The sequence below is a fragment of the Periophthalmus magnuspinnatus genome, chromosome 6 (assembly GCF_009829125.3).
Source record: "Periophthalmus magnuspinnatus isolate fPerMag1 chromosome 6, fPerMag1.2.pri, whole genome shotgun sequence".
Classification (NCBI taxonomy): Eukaryota; Metazoa; Chordata; class Actinopteri; order Gobiiformes; family Gobiidae; genus Periophthalmus; species Periophthalmus magnuspinnatus.
This window is the reverse complement of record NC_047131.1, coordinates 30,945,656-30,962,402: the sequence shown is the minus strand read 5'-3', so window position 1 is coordinate 30,962,402 and position 16,747 is coordinate 30,945,656. Positions and strand designations below refer to the sequence as shown.

Genomic DNA, 16,747 nt, shown 5'->3' with positions numbered 1-16,747 from the left:
CATTCCTTACTCAGCCAGCAAATATGCGGCCACAGGGGCTACGCTGGACAGGCCTCTATCAGGGCGATGTTTAACACAGACACATGCTCTTCCTCGCTCTGAAAAGCCACTTTGTTAAGAAGAGTCCAGAACATGCCCCTAACGCAACAGTTATGTTTGCTGCTCCTCCTGAATGTGACACAGCGAGCAGACGGATTTCAGACTAGAGCTAGCAACAGTGGAGATATTGTGAGATTGCATGAACGCATTCGAGTCTCACACTATGTACGTAAAGTTTTATTCGTATATTATGTTTTTGAATGTAGAATACAGGGGTAGAACACCCTATGGCTTTTCTTTCTTTCTTTTTTTATTCTTTATTTGTTTGGAACCACGCACAAATTCATTAATCTTACAAGAGAAAAGCTGATTTGTACCAGATTTAGCTCCTGCTGCTTCCCATGTGCAGGTGAAAAACACATTAAAACACACATTTCAATCCGATTCATCAAAAGTTTTACATTTTAAAAGTTGTGAAACGCATTTTTGTGCACATTTGACCCACTTATACTCGACTTGATGCTGTTAATGTGACACAAAACTCGCTTTACTACAGATTATCTTAGATTTTGCACATAGTTAAAGCCTTAAAAATGTTTCGAGTTTGTATAAGACGTCTTCCTAATCCCTCAGTCGTCCAGGTCTGCTGATCCAAACCGGACGTCTTCCCTCCAACAGCGTTTTGCCCAGTTGACAGATTTATAATTTGTATATGACTAATACATTTGCGTTAATTGCAGAGGAACAGGCTCCGCGTCGGCAGCCATCATGCATGTGCAGGGTCGACTGCTGGTACTTTACTATGGAATGAAAAACGTGGGCCACAAGACCTGCTATGGAAACAGAGCCGCGCAGGACTTAGCACAACCTCTGGAACGGGAGTCTTTGTCTGCAAATCCCACGGAATAACGGCGCGCAAAATAACCAATTAAAACACGTCTAAGTAGCTGGCTTATGACAAATCTGCTGGCGAAGTCCGTAATTAAAAACCCAGCGGTACTTGATTGACAGTCCAAATGATGTCGCTGCTGAGGAACTCAAATTAGGTCAGTTGGGTGCGAGTTCGGTCATCGCCCAGACTCCCCCAAAAATGGCATATGCGCTTACACAAGATTTCTGGTTCAATTTGGCCATCTGCTTGACTGGCTGACCTCATCTGATCGTTATAAAGGCCCGTATGACCGCACGGGGGCCTGAAACTGCATTACGTCACCCCGCTTTCAAGTACGGGTCAGCGAAAAAGGGGTGGGGTGAGATACATGATGTGCTTTGTGAAAAACGCTGATTCTGTTGCGAATAAAACGTGGTGAAAAGCCGTGAGCTGATAAGACACGCGTCGCTAGAACGAGCTTGTTTTGATTTGCGTGCGGCAGGTGCGTGCGGCGGGTGCGGTCGGGGGGGGGTTCAAAAGCGGAGCAGGTCTTGCTTTGAATCCACACATCTCCGTTTGGTTGTTCTAGCAGTTTGCCTTGAAACAGTAAACCTAAGAATACGCAACCGTCCAGCACCTGCAGAACCAAAGGCTGGGTCTAAGTCAACAACTACACCAAAGGACAGCGTGAAGTAAACACCCCCGGCTCCGGCCTCGCCCCTCCGCAGCTCCACAGCGGCCAAACCTCGTCCAGAATAGTAGGTGTGTTAATTAGCGGATTAAAGCCAGCGTGCTATAACTGACAGCTCGCTCCGTTTATTGACTGCACAAGTGTTTGCCCTGCAGTGACAGAAATAGGTGGGACGGTCACTCTGGGCACCCCCCTCCGCGCCCTCTGACACGGATTTGATTTACAACGCGCTTTTAAGGTATGTTACCACGGCAACCTGCGATTTACACGCGTACACAGTCCAAAACAGTGAGCTGAATGTGAGCAGGGATATGATCGAAAGGTCAAAGGGCCACAGTAATGCGACTAATGGACAACTCAAGATTTATATCAGAGCAGAGACGGAGCTGAGTCTGCAGGTGTTTACTCCACTGGATCTGTCGTATTTTTATTAAACGAACGCAGTAAAGGTGAGAGTGAGAGGAGAGGGGAGTGTAGACCGGGCTCTAGACACTAATCCAGACGGACAGAACAAACACAAGGTACTTCATGTCATACTTGAGTCATACTTGAGTCATACTTAAGTCGTACTTAAGTCGTACTTCATGTCATACTTCAGTCATACATTATGTCATACTTCATGTCATACTTCTGTCATACTTCTGTCATACTTCAGTCATACTTCAGTCATACTTGAGTCATACTTAAGTCGTACTTCAGGTCATATTTCATGTCATACTTCAGTCATACATCATGTCATACTTATGTCATACTTCAGGTCATATTTCAGTCAAACTTCATGTCATACGTCCGTCATACTTCAGTCGTACTTCTGTTGTACTTCATGTCATACTTCTGTTGTAATTCATGTCATACTTCAGTCGTACTCCAGTCATACTTCAGTCATACTTCTGTTGTACTTCAGTCATACTTCTGTTGTACTTCTGTTGTACTTCAGTCATACTTCTGTTGTACTTCTGTTGTACTTCTGTTGTACTTCTGTTGTACTTCATGTCGTACTTCATGTCATATAAATGTTGTTAGTCCTTAGCTGCTCTGTCCGTGTCTTTATCACGTCTGATATTTCCAGACCTTCACACTTGAGGTTTATGACATGAGCTCAGGTTGGACTTAATGAAGTGTCCTCGGTGCGTCTTAATGCAGTTACTTTATTTATAGTCGTATATTTAATGCCTCTCATCAGCGCGCTCCTCGGCCGCTCATTGAGACGAGCAGTGACAGGAGCATCACTCGACACCACGGATCATCTGTCAGGATATCGCAGGAATGAAACACGTCACCCCCCGGATGAGGAGGTTAAAGTGATGAAGACTGGAACATCATCAGTTTAAGCAAGTTTAGAGGAGGACTACAGGAGTGTGTGCGTGTGTGTGTGTGTGCATGTGCGTATACTTTTGTGTGTTGTGCAGGGGTGTGTTGGGGTGTGTATGTGTGTGTATGTGTGTGTGTGCATGCTTGGGCGTGTGTGTGTACACACTGTGCAGATGAAGGTGCAGTGCAGACAAAGGCCTGATGATGATGTCCAGCACCTGTATGTGTATGTTTCTGTGTGTGTGTGTGTGTTTGAGTGTGTGTGTATGTTTCTGTGTGTGTATGTGTGCGTCTGTTGTGTGTTTGTGTACACACCGTGCAGATGAAGGTGCACTGCAGACACTGGTCTGATGATGATGTCCAGCACCTGGCCCAATATAAACCTTGATATAAACATGTGGACCTGGGAGTGTTAATAATGCTGGTTGTCAGGGGATCAGTAACATGGCTGCTCTGGGAGTGATGTAATGCCTACAGGAGAACACAGCTGACATGCCTGGGGGGTGAGGTAGCCGCTAAGGGAGAGAGGGGAGGATGATGTGAGGGGCTAGATTAGATCAGTGGGGAGGGGGTCTGAAATCTGCAGGGACAGAGGAGCTCAGATGGTGCGGTCATCTCCCGGGGGAACATTAGTAAAGCAGGATGTATGTATTAAACATGCACATCCAAGAGGCCGGTATCAAAAATACACATGGCTTTGTTTATTTAACTGCATAAACGTAATCAACAAACCCTCAAGGGGCGCAAGAATTTAAAGGTTATTTTTAAATTATGGAAAACGGTGAGAGGTGAGCACAAAACACAGCGAAGACCGACGAAGGCAGAGGCAGATTTCTGTATTTGTGAGATAAAAGACGTGTGGCGTAGATACGTTTCTATATCTGCAGCCTGAGGAGGGGGCACTCGCCTCAGCCGTGCAGAAAGCCCCCGCCTCCAAACAGCTTTACCCCCCAGGTCGTCAGCACCAGTCGAAACATGCGCCGAGATACACACCGAATCAAGCACATACGAAAAGAACACACAGACATCCCAGGGTAAACTAATAAATGACACCGGGGGGGTTTCCAGAGCAGCCGGGCTCTCGTAAAACCTGATGAAGAGCTTAAAAATCTCAGTTGGAGATAATCAGCAGGAAGTATGCACCAGATTCTCAGAGTATATGTTTGTGAGCAGAAGTTAAAGCTTCTATATTGCGCGAAAATTGACTCTTGTGAAGCTTTGAACCGTGTCATTATGTCGTTACCTCATCAAAAACATACCTGGAGTTTTTGCGTATTTGTTTCACTCACACATGTTTGAGTCACACTTTATTATTAGTCCGTCTACATCTGCAAAGCTCAAAATGCTCTGTTCCACTTTGTGATGTCCATGAAGATGTTTTAGCTTTTGTTAAGTGGGAGTTTTCTGTTTGAGAGAAGAAAATACAGTGGTTCCTCGTTTATCGCGGGGGTCGTGTTCTAAAAATAACCCGCAATAGTCGAAATCCGCGAAGTATCAGCTTTATTTTTTGCAATTATATCAGTTTTACAGCTGAAAAAACCCTCACCACACACTTTAATTCAACCTTTTAAGGCTTAAATCTGATCATACAGCCAAAAAATAACCAAAAATGTCCCAGTAGTGCAAAGAGAAAGTACAAAAGACCCCAAAAAATACTGTTCCAACTTGCGTATATTGAACAAAGTCGATACTGTGGGATTCATGCTCGAATAACGAAAGAAAGTTTTTAAGAGTGATGTTCTAATGTTATGTACAGTGGTTACTCTCTAAAAATAACCCGCAACAGGCGAAATCCGCGAAGTATCAGCTTTATTTTTTACATTATTCTCTATGTTTTTGTCTGTAAAACCCCTCACCACACACTTTATACACTTTTCTCACACAGGCGTTAACATTTTCTCACATTTCTCTCTCGTTTAAACTCTCTCAAAGTTCAAACCTTCGTAGGCGTCTTTGTCGGTGCAGAACGTTTCATCGACATTGTGGGTTTTGTCGGGGAGGAAACAAATTGCAAACGTACAGCACTTCAGAGTCACACTGAGATCCAACGTTTATGTAAATTTGTCTGAACACATTCTGTACTGGACAGGAGACACGGCACGGAGGAGACTGATGGACAATGGTCTACAGTCCAACAGCCAATCAGGACGCACGACACAATGGTCTACAGTCCAACAGCCAATCAGGACGCACAACACAATGGTCTACAGTCCAACAGCCAATCAGGACGCACGACACAATGGTCTACAGTCCAACAGCCAATCAGGATGCACAACACAATGGTCTACAGTCCAACAGCCAATCAGGACGCAGAACACAAGGCACGTTCATACAAAAAAGCATGAAAACTGAAAAAAAAATTCCATAAAACAGCGAGACCGTGCTATAGCGAGGGACAACTGTAGCCGTAAATCTGCAGAGTTTGTGCGTTAAACGTGTGTGAATGAAACAAAACACAACTCCGGGTCTGTTTGTGACGAGGAGACAACATTATAGAGGATATAAAATAAGTCTTGCACGTTTAAATCGGTGAACTGAAGCCCGATATGTGTATGGACCACGTTGTCGTTCGGCTCAAACGTGGCTCGTGCATTACAGGCCGTGTTCTGATTTCCCCTGAGGTCACTTTGTCCACACAAGTCCACTCAAGCAAAATGGATGCTTATTTTCTTCTAAATGTTAATAGCTGGAGCCTGGATACCGCTGGCCCCCTGCAGCACTTAACACGACCAACTCAAACCCCCCCCCATCCCACGACACGTCAGACCAGCCAACGACAACCCCCCGGTACAAGTGTGCGGAGCAGAGCTGGACAAAGAGGAGCTGACAGCTGAGTTTAAACAAGCCTGAGGTGGAAGCTACGCACGCAGTGACAGCCAGACCTCACATCAGTTCACTGTTCATTAGCCGGACCAGTACGTGCAGCGTCCTCCACCGGCGACCCAGGCCCCGCCATCTGCTCCCCGGGCCGGTCACACTCTTCACCTGCTCCTATTATTTGCACAGTGAACTCAGAGCATTACAATGACTCCCCGGCGCAACTGTCATCAATTTCATATTTACACAACAACTCAAATATGACCTCACCTGCCCATGCGGCGTGACTCAGAATGACAAATGTGTGAAGAAATATTGGTTGGAGATGTTCCACTGATATTACAGAAACGCTGAAGGGGTTTTTTTTTCAGTTAGTGTTGGTTTAAAGTTCTTGTTTTATTGGAGAACTCTGAGATTCTATGGAATGAAGAGTGAATTATAAATTAAATTATTATATTTATTACTATTTATTTATTACTATTTATTTATTATTATTATTATTATTATTATTATTATTATTAATGTATTTATTTATTATTATTATTATTATTATTATTATTATTATTATTATTAATTATTTATTATTATTTATTTTTTATGGGTTTTTTTTTTTTTTTTTTTTCAGTGAGAGCTTTATATTCATGATTTTCATTTACAATTACCGTATTTTCTGGACTATAAGTGTCACTTTTTTCATAGTTTGTCTGAGGTTGCGACTTATATGTGAAATTATTCAAATATATAATTTCACATCTTCGTTATTGTGGGCGCTCTAGACTTGTACCAGTGTCTCCTCCTGAACCATTGAACATTTAAAATATCAACATTACGGTGATTTTAAAAAACATCTGAGAAAGACTGAACAAAAATGCCCTTAAAAGAAAATCATATTCTACTGAGTCTGATGAGCCACAGAGAAAACACCGAGGACGAAGAATTCAATGGATTTAGTGATTTGGAGTGAGGAAACATTAACATTTCAGCAGCTAAATTTCAGATTAAAAGTTAAAAGTGAGAAATTCAGGAGCATTTAAAGGGCCCGTGTACGCTCTAATGTTGTTTCCTCATCACAAACAGACCTGGAGTTGTGTTTTATTTCATTTACACATGTTTAACACACAAATCCTGCATATTTAGGCTGACTTATTCTCTTCTACTCTGTTCCACCTTGTGATGTCATCATGTGGTAATACAGGAAGTGTGTGTTTTTAAACTCCATAAACGTCTTCACTGGAATCATTTGGATAATTTCAGCCCTGAAACTGCCAATTTCTACAAAACAAAAGGTAAAAAAAAGTGGCGGTTAACTTGAAAACTACCACTTGATGACATCACGAGGTGGAACAGAGCGTTTTGAGCTTTGGAGATGTGACTTAAACATGTGTGAATGAAACAAAACACAACTCCAGGTCTGTTTTTGAGGACTTAACAGATTTATAACAGGATTTAAAGCTCACATGAGTCCATTTTGCATAATACAGGCCCTTTTAAAACCCAAAATGGAACAAACTGTTATTGTTTCAGGGGAAAAACGTCACTTAAATATGATCTTTTACTGTGATATTTTCTGCAGCACTATTTCACACCATAACATTAGACCCACAGTTAGTCCATATTAAGTCTGACAGTGAACCAGCTTTGGAAATCCCCACTTTGCCCATAACCAAATTACCAGTGATGCATGATTTATCAAAGGGACCGGAGCAGCCTCCTCATCCTCCTCATCCTCCTCATCCTCCTCATCGCCCTGGAGACTGCGTTAGATTTAACTGAACGGGGTAACAGGCCATATTTCAGCAGACGGGGGGCGAGGGTCAGAGCTCGTGCCTCCAGCCGCCCTCATGTCTAAGTCGATGTGCGGTTCACAGTGAGCAGTGACATCATTCACACAGGCACCAGAGAACAATAGAAAAGGATGACGCAACGCTGCCGGAGGAACTGGGCAAGCTGTTACGGTGCGCGTCGTGCCAAAACCTGCAAAAATTATTATCCGAACGTTTTCAACACTTTCCGAATGCAGTCCTAGCGTCGTAATTATTCACCACGATGAGTTTACAAGGGTTTTTCGCAGCTTCCAGAGTATTTTTCGTCAGTTCTGGTCCTAATTTAAACTCAAATTACTGTATTTTCGCACTGGAGTATAAGTCGTTCTGATGTACAAGTCGCACCAGCCAAAAAAAAAAGCATAATCATGAAGAAAAACACATATATTTCACATATAAGTCGCATCTGAGTATAAGTCGCACTGGAGTATAAGTCGCACCAGTCAAAAAAGGCATAATAATGAAGAAAAAAACATATATTTCACATATAAATTGCACCTGAGTATAAGTCGCACCCCTGGCCAAACTATGAAAAGAAATACGGTAAATACGGTAATTAAAATAACTACTATCCAGTCATTTTTTTATGTAAAATATTTCAGTTTGTGGTGTTGTTTTGATATTTATTATGCCTCAAAATTAGCATTAGCGTTAGCATTGAGACACAAATTCATCTTATTGGTGTAGTTTTTAGGTTGTCAGTGATGTTCTCCTGCAGCTCCCGGCTTTAAATACTTATTAATTTGTTGCGTGACACGGAAAAAAACTCAGAAATAAAATTGGACAGGAAGTAGTGAGGCTAACAGTGAGGTAGCAACAGGACATCTATTACATCTGAGGCCAAGACAAAGGTTATTTTATTACATATTAACAAAAATAAGCACTAAATAGTATTTTTTGGAAAGAAGAACTATGTAATCAGCAGTACATTTGCAAACGCAGATGCTCAGATCCTGCAGCGTAAACCTCTGCGGCCCACGAGACCAAAAGTTCCCTAATCTCAAACAGGAAACCGTTACACAACAAAATGGTAGTGACTTATCTCTGCTAGTTTTGCGTGGGCCACTACGGTTTTGTTTAGAGAATCAAACGGACGACCACAGAGTTCTGCATTCCTCAGCGCGGAGCCCCGGGACTTGCCTGGAACGCCAAAATTAGCCTGTTGCCATGACGACGGCAAAATCTCCCTCGTTTATCAGGAAGTTGTAGCAGCAGATGAGACTGAGTTCAAAGTGTTTGGTATTAAGCTGTTTACTGTAATGAGAACGAACTCGGCAACAAGTATGTGAACGTACCGGGAAACGCACGCAGCCGTGGAGCGCAGCCAGAAATAATGACACAACGATTATACGTAATTATAACATATTAAAAAAGTTTGTTTTGATAGTAACGATGCTATTTAAAGGCGCTGCACCTGATTTTAAAAACAGGGCGAGTTCATTTGAAGCAGTTCGCAGTGGGACAAAGTTACTCCTCGTGTCTTAATTATTCACCATGATGAGTTTGTAAGCGCTTTTTTTCAACTCTTAAGAGGAGAGAGTCGAGTGCAGAGAGACAACTAGCATGCTAACACAATAAAATGCAGACAGTACATAGTTTTTTGACCTCCAGAGCTGCTTTAAAGTTGTCTGTCACTATATCACGGTTCACCTTTCGCTGTTTCGTGGATTTTTTTGGTGCAATTTTACAGGCTTTTTTGTGTTGTGCGTCCTGATTGGCTGTTGGACTGTAGACCATTGTGTCGTGCGTCCTGATTGGCTGTTGGACTGTAGACCATTGTGTTGTGCGTCCTGATTGGCTGTTGGACTGTAGACCATTGTGTCGTGCGTCCTGATTGGCTGTTGGACTGTAGACCATTGTGTCGTGCGTCCTGATTGGCTGTTGGACTGTAGACCATTGTGTCGTGCGTCCTGATTGGCTGTTGGACTGTAGACCATTGTCCATCAGTCTCCTCCGTGCCGTGTCTCCTGTCCAGTACAGAATGTGTTCAGACAAATTTACATAAACGTTGGATCTCAGTGTGACTCTGAAGTGCTGTACGTTTGCAATTTGTTTTCTCCCCGACAAAACCCACAATGTCGATGAAACGTTCTGCACCGACAAAGACGCCTACGAAGGTTTGAACTTTGAGAGAGTTTAAACGAGAGAGAAATGTGAGAAAATGTTAACGCCTGTGTGAGAAAAGTGTATAAAGTGTGTGGTGAGGGGTTTTACAGACAAAAAACATAGAGAATAATGTAAAAAATAAAGCTGGTAGTTTGCGGATTTCGTCTGTTGCGGGTTATTTTTAGAACGAAACCCCCGCGATAAACGAGGGGAAAAAATCAGGTAGAGGCTTTTTAAACAGGTCAAACTAAAAAATGCAGGAAGCAGCACTACGGTATGTACAGATAAGAATATTAAAGAGCTTGCGGTGAAAACAGGAATCTGCTATTGTTCCCGGGAATGACGCTAGGACAGGAGCGGCAGTGGGCAGTCCGAGCATGAATGGAATCTTATGGATGCGGGCCAGTGGTGGATAGGATAAACTAGCTTAATTGTTAGCTCTTTCTTTCCCTCTTTTTTTTCTCCTACAACTTTGGAAATTTCCATCCCACATGTGCCAGCGTCATTTTGGGTAAATGGTGCAGAAATTAAACTGCGGCGTTACCAAACCGGAGAGAACTTGGCACGTCCTTCTCTTTCTCTAAGTTATGAGGTGCAGACGGGGGTGGGCTTGTTCTACTTTGGCTTCTGTTGACCCGAAGTGTTGACACTGCCTAGGTAACGGTTTAAACAAACTATTTTTATTCCATGTGGCTGGATAGCTGTGTGACAGGGATGGGTTGGGATGTGCAGAAGCGCTCCAGATAGATTTCAAATGCACCAGAGGCCAGAAAGTATGCGGCATGAGCGGACGACATGTACAAAGCAGCTTAAACCGCTCCAGGTCAAGTATGTAGGGCGGACGTATATATGATTTTATAGCTACTGAAACGTCTGCGTAACTTTCCTATTGGTTTCTATGGAGATTTTATTGCTGAAATACCCCACAGTATGGCACTCAACATAAATTTTATCAGTTTAGATGCGAGGAGCAGCGACACCAGGCCGCGTTGTGCAGAGCGGTGACCCTGTTCACAGTAAGAAATGCATGTTCTGAATTCATTTTGAGTAACATCACTCTGTGCAAATACGGTGCAGAGATGTGCGAGACTTAACCACTGCAGACCACATGTATCCAAGGGTGAAAATAAAGACGCCTTAAAGAAGAACTCATAATAATTTGCACATTTTAAATCGCAATATTTATCTAAAACGATGTACCGTATTTTTCGGATTATAAGTCGGACTTTTTGTCATAGTTTGGAAGTTTGGAGGGTGCGACTTATACTCTGATGCAAATTAGATGTTTTTTTTCTTCATTATTATGCGTTTTTGGTCTAGCGCGACTTATACTCCAGAAAATACGGTAATAAAAGAAACAAATCGGTTGACTTCTATGTTAGAAAAGTGCGGTGTGCAGTGGAAGCTGACGTCGCCGTAAACGTCAGAACCAACAAATATGTCGGTGTAATCGCTCAGTTGTCCAGGTACGGTCCATAACAAGAAAATTTCAAATCTGTCAACTGGAGAAAAAAACGTTTTTGTCCAGTTTTTTGTCGTTTTGTCTATTAGCATCACAAACAAAGGTGCAGATTACGCTAACGAGCAGTGGATTTTTTTTTCCGTTTGTACCAAAATGACTTCGCAACACCACCAAATCCTACGAGTATCATCAATTAAGAAAATAAAATTGGAGAACGTATAAGTACTGTATAAGTCGCGCTGGAGTATAAGTCGCACCAGCAAAAAAGGCATAATAATGAAGAAAAAAAAACATTTCACATATAAGTCGCATCTGAACCTATGAAAAAAGTGTGACTTATACTCAAATATGTGAAATATGGTTTTTTTTCTTCATTATTATGCATTTTTTGGCTGGTACGACACAGTGGGCGTGTACCGGTGCTGGTGAAAAAATGTTGTTTTTGAAAATAAACGATTAAAGATCAGTCAAACCTGCACGAATCAGTCCAAAAACAACATCAGGTGAGTAAATGTTGAGAGGAAACAAATGTAACATGATTAAAAGCTCTGAAAAGTCAATTTTTTGCAGATTTAACCTCAACTTTAATCATTTTTCTGCGTGAAAAATGATGCAATAAACCAACATCCATCCTCTTTAGCACAACGTCATGTCCAGGTTTATTTTACAGACTAAAATCTCCATCCGTGAGTAAAGCTGTGTTCTTGTTTGCTTGTCTTCTTACAGACACCGTGCATCCGTGTACTAAGGCGTTTTAAGAAGCTCGAGGTGATGGAGGGGAACGGGAAGAGCGCTGAGATCACGTCATGGTGGAAACATTTGGCAAAGGCTCACATAAACACTCGCAACACACTCACACTGGCCTGTTTTTGTTCTCTGCTTTTGAGGCAAGAAGGGGAAAATGACATCAAGCTCATCATGTGAGGCCAGTGAGACAGACTTAGGGGGAGGGGGAGGAGGCAGCAGAACTGTGTTACATAAAGTCAAACTCGGAGCAGGCTGCATTTGGGTCCAGTTACTGTGCGGCTGATGTGTGAGAGCTGTGCATATGTTTTGTGTCACTCTATTTGAAGTCAAAACGCATTAAGATTCAAGTCTAAAAGGCTCTTTGTGAGATACCTGCACAATGACCGTCTGCACAAACTGAAGCATTATGTCACGGCTCGGCTCCAGGACTTCTCAAGTCTCAAGCACTTTCTGGAGAGCGGGGTGATGTCATAGATATTTGCTCTGACCTTGGCGCCCCCTCCCCGCTGCCTGGGGTGGGGCCTCTGTTTGTGTATCTACGGGCAGGGGTGAGAGCACCGAGGGCCGCTGGCGCCAGATGTGACGACCGCAGGAGTCTGGCCCTAAAAATAGAGCTCTGTTCTCAGCAGCGTGAAACACAAGAGAGCAGCGAAACGGGAGGAGGAAGAGGAGGAGGATGGGGAAGACACTTAAGTGGCAGAGGTAAAGGTAATGAGTGACGGAGGGAGGCCGGGTCATTGAGAATACCGTGGCGGCGCTCCCAGAGGACGGTGAGCTCACCTCCTAATGGCACCACTGGCTCCTTCTCAATGAAATCATTGATCTGCCGGAGCTGTGAGCGCTGTAATGGAGACGAGGTCAGATGGGGCGGGCAGAGGGGCCAAAGAGGTGCAGCGGGCAGCTTAGAATCAAAACAGAAGGGTCACAAAGGGGTCGCAGAGGGGTCGCGGGATGAAGGGAGCAGGAAGCAGAGGGAAAATGCACTTATTGACCTCGTCCTGGACAATCAAAACAGAGACAGACGCCTGATGCCTTCAAATACCTGATCACATCACACACTTTTGTATTGTATAACCAAGATGTGGCTATGACACTATGTGAACTGAGGGGGGCGCTGTTGTCACTTCAAACATCAGACTGTTCACAGAGGACATGGTTTTGAGAAAGGCTATGCAGAAAATAGAGAAAAAAGCTAAAAAAAAACATGTAAAACCTAATCATGAGTGCAACTGCTAGTACTACTTAAAGTACGGTAGCAGTAGTAGAAGTAGTAGTAATAGTAGTAGTAGTAGTAGTAGCTGTAATAGTCGTAATAGCAGTTTGAGACAGAAATTCTTGTGTAACTTTAACCACACTATTGCATCGTGTTATGGCATGAAATGTTCAGGATACGTCATTAAAATAACGGAGCTAAGGTTTGCGTCAGTTTCTGGCTCTGAACCAGACAAAAGTTGCAATATCGAGTGAATCCAATCGCTTTGTTTTAGTATTCTCAGAGTCTAGACCTGCGTACTCTGCAGGCTTTCACAGGTTTGGCTTATAGGCCTCGAGGCGGCGTGCACGATGTGAGCCGAAACTATAAAGACGAGCCAAAGCGGTGCATAACCTCGACCACACACGCTCCGAATGACACACACGCACTTGAATGCACATTAATGAACGCACGAGGAATGACATCATCTCCTCAAAGCACTCCTTGTTTTTGTTTTCTTTAAATCTTTCTGCACATTTTATTGCAGATGCGGAGTCCAACAGACCTCCTTATGTCCGGGCGGTCTGAACGGGACCATTGTAATCGTCCAACGCCATTACCTCATGCAAAATAACCTGACCACGCCTGCTTGTATAACAGTATATAGAAGAAGAATGACACATAACTGACTTGACCTTTGGACCGCTGCCTGCTTCCAGAGGAGTCGCGCCCAAAAATGAGGTCATAGCCGCCGGGGGTTACACTGTACGCGCTGCTCCCGTGAGTCTTTAAGTAGCGTGTGTGAGAAAAACAGGAGCCGGAGTGAAGAGGTGAAGCGGAGAGAGCCGCCTTTCATCTGCTAATTCCGATAATCAGTCTGTCATCGCCGTGTCTGCTCTTGTTTGCGTTGGACTCGAGCTGGCGTGCTGACAGCGTGGGACTCAAAACACTCAGAAAAAAGACCCAAAACGTCCTCAAATAAGATCATACACGGAGAGAGCTTGAGATAATAGAGCCGTGTAAGGTCGTGGACAAGGCGTTTTAAAACAAAACTAAACGTCATGTGTTTTTCTCCGTAATGTGGTTTGATCTTTACAACGTGCACAGGTAGAATTTATGACGAGACTAGCGCTGCGAGAATGTGGAAGGTCTGACCCAGCCTGTTTAGTTAGTAGATAAGAAGGAGTCAGCCGCAAGGAATTACGACTATGACTTCAGCGCTCGCCATTTACTCCTTTCGCTTCTTTAATTATTTTGTGCAACAGTGAACGAAGGAATAAGCTTTGTCGCAAACTGGAAGGCATTTCAACGACGTGCAAAACTGGATAAATTAGTGCCACTGATGCATTTTAATAAACATTTACACTCACACCTGCTCCTGTTTGAAATGTTTTAACTGTGCAGTCACTCGTTTTGTTTGTTTTTTGCTTGTATTTTTGTGAACAGTACGCTCATGAAAAAGAAAGTCTGGGAGTCTCACTGGGCTCTCCCTGTATAAATACGAGCAAGAATTATAAAGTAAACTGTTTGAGTTCAGCTAATTTGTTCAAAATGAGTTAAGCCCAAAAGTCAAACAACAAATATCCGCTGCGTTTCAGATGACATCACAGCGTTACAGGCCAGAGTTATTTAGTACAGACGAGGGAAGTGAACAAAGCAAGTTCTGGAGGCTGGTCACTTATAGAAATTAGTTCATTTGGCATTTGAAGAGTTAATTTGCAGAAACAGATACGTGTCGTGTGAAAATGTCACTGGAGGCTTGTCGTTTACCTTAACATAGTGATATTTTGAAGAGTCAGATCTATTTTACTGCTACCGTATTTTCCATAGTATAAGTCGCACCATAACATATATCTCACATATAAATCACATCTAAATATAAGTCGCACTGGGGTATAAGTTGCACCAGCCAAAAAATGTATAATAATGAAGAAAAAACATATATTTCCCATATAAACCACATCTAAGTCACACCAGCCAAAAAATACATAATAATGAAGGAAAAAAAACTTTTTTTTTTCACATGTAAGTCGCATCTGAGTATAAGTCGCACCAAAATATAAGTCGCACCAGCCAAAAAATGCATAATAATGAAAAAAAAAAACACATATATTTGACATATAAGTCACATCTGAGCATAAGTCGCACCCCTGGCCAAACTATGAAAAAAACTGTGATTTATAATGTATATAATATGTAATATGGTACTCAAAATATTCCATCCGTTAATAAAATCCACTATGCATTATAATTTTTCCGAATATCTCTTAATTGCAAATGAGTTTAGTGCATTTTGGACAAAAAAATAGTGCGAGAAGATGTGTGATTTTGTAATTCTTGAGTTTGATCCAATATGGCCGACTTCCTGTGAAATAAGACGGTAAAACACAAAAAACAAAACAAAATGGAGGCATGCGTTTTTACTATTGAACTCTTCACTTGCCATTTTTATCTGTGGATATATCTTAAAATACAAATAAAAACTGCTATCAAAAGGTAAAACTGGCTCTTTCGTCCCGTCTAGGAGCGTTACGTCATTCACCTCGACACTCCACCATCTGAAAACCACCTAAATATTAAGCCCGGCCTTTGTACCTTCACTGTGTATTTTGCTTTTCTTCCATTTTAGGAGCCAAATGTACGTAGTTTGCTGCACGTGTGGGTCCCTGGCTTTGCCCTCATTTCCTTCCAGAGCTTGTTTCTCTCCACCCTTTTGACCCAGTAGCTCGCTGCGCCCATAATCCCGTCAAACACACGGGCAGATGGAGCGGAGGAAGATTGTCCTCCGCCGCGTGTACATCCCCGACCTCCTTTCACACGTTTAAAAATGTGTATATTAAATCCGCCTTATCCCTGTCTCTCAAACCGAGGTGTTGCTTTCAAGACACTCAAGAGCGAGGAACCGTCTCACTCGTTCCGTCACACGTTCGTACACGAGTGAAGGCGGACGCTGGAGGCGACGCGGGTCAAGTGTCTTGCCCGAGGACACAACGGCAGCGTTTATTTGCGACGGCTGAAACGGGATCTGACCGCTCTGCCGATGATGTTTACGTCGAGAGCGTCTGAAGCTTCAGATCAGTAGGCAAACGCTAGCTACTGTTGAAATCAGTGAACGCAGACAGTAGGGGCGAGGTGGGTTAAGTGTCTTGCTCAAGGACACAATGGCAGTGTTCATCTGTGAGAGCTGGAGTTGCGTCGTCAACCTGCGCGGCAGTGGATGTGACCGCTCGACCGACGATGAACTGCCGACTTTTGGATCAGAGAAACGCCACTCGACCAACTGAGCTACTGGCGTTTTGTTTATTTTGCTGTTTTCTGTTTCTTCTCGTCTCGTCTTTTAAATGTTATTCTTTTGCATTTTTGTCAACGCTTGTTCCATCATAATTTAAAAGGTTAAAGCTCGGTTCTGCGTCCTGATTGGCTGTTGGACTGTAGACCATTGTCCATCAGTCTCCTCCGCGCCGTGTCTCCTGTCCAGTACAGAATGTGTTCAGACAAATTTACATAAACGTTGGATCTCAGTGTGACTCTGAAGTGCTGTATGTTTGCGATTTGTTTTCTCCCCGACAAAACCAACAATGTCGATGAAACGTTCCGCACCGACAAAGACGCCGACGAAGGTTTGAACTTTGAGAGAGTTTAAACGAGAGAGAAATGTGAGAAAATGTTAACGCCTGTGTGAGAAAAG

At 43.0% G+C, this 16,747-nt stretch overlaps 1 protein-coding gene across 1 annotated transcript in view; it reads right to left on the bottom strand.

The window, feature by feature from the left end:
• dusp8a (dual specificity phosphatase 8a) overlaps positions 1 to 16,747 on the bottom strand; it is a 54,195-nt gene that overhangs the window by 11,194 nt on the left and 26,254 nt on the right. The window lies entirely within an intron of this gene.